Genomic DNA, 6160 nt, shown 5'->3' with positions numbered 1-6160 from the left:
TAGAGAGAGAGAGACTGATTGATTAATTTATTATATGGTTAATAAATTAATTAGAAATCAAATAAATAATTTGTTAATATATTATGAGAATAATATATTAATTAGAAATAGTAATATTTAATTAAGAATTAATTGGAAGTAATTTTGGTATTAATTTTATTAATTAAAAGTGCAGGGGTTATAATGTAATTGTTCAATAGTTGAACAAGAGGCATTTTAGAACAATCCTAGACCTTGGATGGTTTTATAGAGGTTCTAGAGGATCTTTAATTATCCTTGGAGGATAATTAGAAAGCTAGATAAATACCAAAATTAAGATAATGTTATTTTATTGTTTTGGGACTTATCTAGGGTTTTCTTGGTGCACTATATAAGGACCCAATGCCTTGGAATTTCGTCCATGACATCCTAGCGAGGCTAAGGCCAAAATTCTCACCTCTCTCCTCTCTCTTTCTCTCTCTCTCTCTCCTTGGTTGCTAGGGTTTGGGTGTGAACCATTAGAGGCACGACACTTGTGGTGCTTGCTTCTAAGAGTCTTTCAAGGAGGAATTCAAGATTATTAGCTATAACAATCTTCAAGGTTAGTTTTTTTTGCCTTATAAATTAGTTTGTTCATAGGAAAGTTTTGTAGGTTAGTGTTCAAAGTATGTTGCTATATGTGAAAGACATAGATCAAACTAGGTTGCATGTGCCCTGATCAATTGAATTGTTTAATTGTTTTTCCGCTTAAGGCAGTATAGATGTAACCCCAAAAAACCCACCAATGGTATCAGAGCTTAGGGCTCCCTTTCATGTATTTTCACATTGGTGATTCGATCAGAGAATGAAAGAAACCTGATTTTTTTGGATTTATCGCAGCTCACGTTGTAAGCATGCATGCTCACGTCGTGAGCCTAGGCCAAATCCGAAAATCTGGTGCTAATCTGTCTAATCTACTTTTATTTGATAATTACTTGCTATACTTATCCTCCAAATCTGATTTTTTTGTATCTATGATGATAAATTAAAAGCCTAGAAGCTATGAAATAATTATTTGACTTGATTAATTGTTTTGTTGATCAATATGATTGATCTTTTAAGTGTATAAATAATAAATCTAGACATTAATTGAACTTAATAATAAATGTAAAATAATATTTGGTATTTTGAAAAGTTTAAAATACGTCATTATGGATCTTATTATTACTTTAAATATGTAATTAATTAAAAGACAATTAATAAATCCATAAAATGGTTTAAATTTAATTAAATTAAAAGTTTAATTTAATAAAAGATCAAACCTTTTGCTATTTTAAAATGTTTTAAAATACACCTTATAATATATATATATATATATATATATATATATATATATATATATATATATATATATATATATATATATATATATAATTAAAAGTATAATATATATTATACGTATAAGAAAAGTGTAACGGCCCCAAAACGCGATAAAATTTTTCATTTTTAAAACCAGTACTACAAGTATAAAATTGTTCCAAAATCATCGTAATATGTAAAAATCACTTCATTAGAGTACAATATCAAAATGTGGAAATACGAGAGAGAATGTGTCATCACGTCGGGCCCTTCCCCTTAGTACCGGAAGTAAATGAAACCATAAACAAAATTTGTAAGCAAACGCTTAGTAAGTTTTCCACAAAGTACCACCACTAACATACAGATTAATGTTGTTGACCTAACCATAGTATTATGTATAAATCATGTCAATGGCCAAAACCTGTTCTTCTATACAATTGTTAGGAGCCAGATCCTGATCTTTCATACAAGTGTCTGGGGACAAACCCTGGTCTTTCATACACATAACACACAAGTAATATGTATCCTATAAACACATAATGGGTAAGCCTTGGTGCCTTTGACCCATTGATACAGTGAGAAAACTTTCCTCGGCCTGCTGGTAAATACTAAATGCTTAGCTACTGATCTAGGTAATCCCACACTGAACATATACAAATTACCTTAATTAGGAATAGGTTGACAATCATGACTATAGGCCTAAATTCCAATCCAACTCCTAAGGTCAGGGCCCTCTTCACCTTACCCATAATGGACTTAATCAACCCTGGCCCAAATCACAATAATGGGCCCCAAGGCCCCAAAGGCCCAACTCAAAACACTTAAGGACCACAACAAAATCTAATATCCACCTACCCTAAAAAGGCCAGAGTCCAAAAACTAGCTAAGGCCCAAAAGTCACAAAAGTCCAACAATTGTCCAAAGGCCCACTGGGGCGTACGCACTGCGTACTTCAATCCCAAGCAGTACGCACAACGTACATAATAGTACGCTCAATATATTGAGTTGTTAAGCACATTCAGCCATTAAGTGCTTAATCCATGCAGTCACTAACTCCAACTTCCAGATCTCGGTCATTTAAGAGGTCCTAGGGCATAAAGTTGGCAACTTTATGCCTTTGCATGTATTATGGGAGCCAACATCCAAAATTTTCAATCAAGACTCACTTTAAGGACCTATATCCATGCATGGTGTCGTAACAAACACCAAGATAGCATTTTTATGCCTCTAACACACCAAAGGGACTAAGATCTAGCATTACAAGCTTCTGGAGTTGCCCAAAATCACAAAAGAGAATATGTGGACCCAAAAGAACTCATAAGCAAACCCTAACTCAAACTATCAAAGGAAAAAAAAACAAGGTATGAGCTTTTTACCTCCAAAAGCTTCCTAAGATGATGTAGATTCAGGATCTTGAAGCTCAACCACGTTCTTCTTCTTGCAAACACACCAAAAAGGACACCAAAGTCACTTTTAAGCTCAAAGATCACTCTAAATATCAAATTAGGGTTTTAGGGACGTTAATAAGTAGTGATGGCTGATAAGGCTGAAGGTCCAAGAGTCATAAGTGAGCTTAAATATGGATCATGCCCTAAAATTAGGGTTTTAGCATTGGCGACGTCCAACATACATGGGGACTCCTTTCGAAATTTAAATTTGCTTCAAGGGTTAAAAGGGAAAATACATGGGTCCAAGTGTTAAAAATCCCCCTACTTGAACTCGACTTCGTCCTCGATGTCTGCGGATGCAAATAATTCTGGGTAGTGCTCTCTCATCTCATCCTCCGGCTCCCACATCCACATAGAGCTCCTTTGGTGCTGCCATTGCACCTTCACCAGATTCACCACCTTGTTACACAGAGTCTTAGTTTTCCTGTCAAGAATCGCAATGGGCTTCTCCATGTAATTGTTAGGGTGTAAAGTTATTCATGAATGATTTTGTAATGGTTTGACTATTATAGACCCACTTGCATGTGGTAGTGATGCCTTGTGGCATGAGAGAGAGAGAGAGAGAGATGTAAACACCTCTATATATAGTAGGTTTCATACCACTTTTAGAGGTGTGCTTGAGAGGTGTAGTTCATAGTGACTAGTGAGTGAGATATTTATGAAAGTCTAATCTAGTTCCTTTTTTGTACTCATTACTATGATCGAATATATGTTTTAGCACCCCAAATCATTGTGTTCTTTGTGTTCATTTAATTTCACATGCCAAATCAATGCTCACAATTCACATCAGTTGGTATCAAAGCTAGTCTTCGAAGATCAAAGTGATTTTTGAAGAAAAAGTTTTCGGTTTGGCTACATTCAACACAATTGGAACGTTTATGCTTTATGGTGAGTCTCTCAAATATCTCTCAAAAACTCCTTGATTCGTGCTTACGTTTTTGAATTTTTGATCATTTTGACTCATTGGATCATTTTTTTTGGAAAACCCGTTTATTATGACCCAATAGATTTTTTTCATTGATCAAACCCAATCCAATCCAATATTCTTTTGTTTGGTTCGATTCTCAAATTGATATTGTCCGTTTGAATCAAGAATTAGCCCAAAATCATATTAGATCCATTATTGTTCATGTTTGTTTTTAAGCCCAAAATTCATTTGGTTAAGATCCGATGTCATTAATCCATTATTGTTCATCAATTTTGAGCCCATACATTTTTCCTTTTTGATCCAATATCTTAAAAGTGCGAGCCCAATGAATTGTTGAATCCGTTCAATCTAAATTGATGTTGATCAATGTTCCTCGTCGCCATACGATGCTTTATCGGTTGTACTCTTTGAAGAGCATGTCTCGATTTTTTGATCAATGTGTTCTCGTGTTCCATTTTCGTTTCAAGTTTCTGATTATTTGATTTGAAGTATTTGTTAATCAGAACTAGTGAATCGATTTATATTAGAGCATATGAGTTGCTCTAATATAAATCAATGATGATCTTGAACTTGAGAAACCATCAACTGCTTCTTTGATTTGGATGAATATGGTCAAGAACACTTGAATGTGATGAAGAACAGTGTAACAATCACTTTTTGATCTGAAATTTGATGTTAAATTCATCAATTTTATGTTTGTTGAACTATGAAATCGAAAAAGTCAAACTCGAAAAAATTCAAACTCGATTTTCAAGTGATGAATCTATGAATTGAAGGTTGAATTTTGTTGATATAAGTTGGACATGGGTTGTGGATGTCAAATAAAGCTTGATTTGGGTTTTAATTTCGAAATGGGTTGTGTTCCTGTTCTTGATGTCAAAGGCAACGACATGGTTTTTGTTCGATACTTGGATGAGTTTTGAAAATCGGATGCTTTCTAGTCAATATCGAATGGAATGGTTTGGAATCTGGATATGATAATCGATGTCGAAATCAATTTCAACTTTTATTGCTAAGATTGATGTCGAAGGAATTCTGACTAGTTCAATTTTGACTAAGTGATATCACTTTTGATGTTGTGGGTTAAAGATTGAAGGCTTCGATATCGATGATTTGGTAAATCGGTTGGAATGTCGAACAAGGACTTAAGATAACCTTCATTCTAAGGCTTGATGGTTCGCTATTGGTCTTGGTTTGGATTTCTGTTTTGGGTTGATTATTTTGATGTCGAATGTGCAAGGATGAGAATGAAGGATTGACTGGGAAGGTTATATTGGAGTTATAACGAATGGAAGCCAAAAGGAGATATCGATGTTCTGGTCTTGAAATGATCGATTGGGAAGGTATCGATAACGAGTACTTGATGTCAAGTTTGAAGGTACCTTTGTTATTGGTGAAATTGCTTTGGATGACCTATGACCTTCGATATGGCCGATTTTTTTTATTGCGAAGGTCAATTTAAATTACTGATAGAGAAGTGCTGAGAAGAAGAAACAGAAAGTGTCAATTTGAATCCTTCAACTATCAATGAATTGGCAATATTAACCCACCTTCGACATGGAGTCATAAAATGTGCACAATTGCTGAATTTCCATTTTGGATACCTGTAGTTTTTGAAAGTTGGCGAAATTTAACCAGTTTCAACATTTGGCTGAAATTCTATAAAATGGGAATATTTTCGAAACAAGCCCCTGCAGTTAATGCAAATTAACACTTTATGCCCAGTTTCACAAATGGGGTAAAATTTTGCATCTGAGGATTTTTTGGGCGCAACGGGTCACTGCAGAATTTCAAAATAGACAGTTTCTACCCAAAGTTTTGAAAATTCGTCAAAGGCGGTTCGTGAATGAATTCGAAAATTGAGATATTTTTTGGATTTTCCGAATTTATGAAAAATGTTTACACCACGTGTTAAAAGAGAGATTTGTATGAAAAGTTCTGAATTTGAACGCTTTCTCATTCTCTTTCGGTTTTATAATCATTTCTAGATTATAAAAAAGGGGGAGAGAATTAAATATGAGAATTCGAAAGTTGAATTTTTCATATTACGCGGACTTGAAAACCGAAGTGACCATGAGCAATTGAAGTTTATGAAGTGATAGATTGGGTATTCGTAAGTGGTTTGGGTTTTCTCGGTTCATGATAGGTTTGAACTTATTAAAGATTTTTTGGGTGTGCTTTTATGCTAAAATTTTGATAATCTTGTGGAGGTTTGGATACTCCTAATTGCCTTTTAATGCTCGATTTGTACGGTCTTACACTCTAGAACCCAGATTGGAAGGTCATTGAAGAATTGAAGATTTGAAGTTCATCTCTACATGTGTCATGCTTGAGGCTTGGTTCATGAAGTTGCTCATTTTTGGAAGATTGAAGTAGGTCATCCATTTCTAACTTTGAGGGGGGATGTTGGGGTGAAAAGTTATTCATGAATGAATTTGTACTGGTTTGACTCTTATAGACCCACTTA

Source organism: Lactuca sativa, chromosome 9, assembly GCF_002870075.4.
Source record: "Lactuca sativa cultivar Salinas chromosome 9, Lsat_Salinas_v11, whole genome shotgun sequence".
Classification (NCBI taxonomy): Eukaryota; Viridiplantae; Streptophyta; class Magnoliopsida; order Asterales; family Asteraceae; genus Lactuca; species Lactuca sativa.
Note: the sequence above shows the minus strand (reverse complement) of the source record.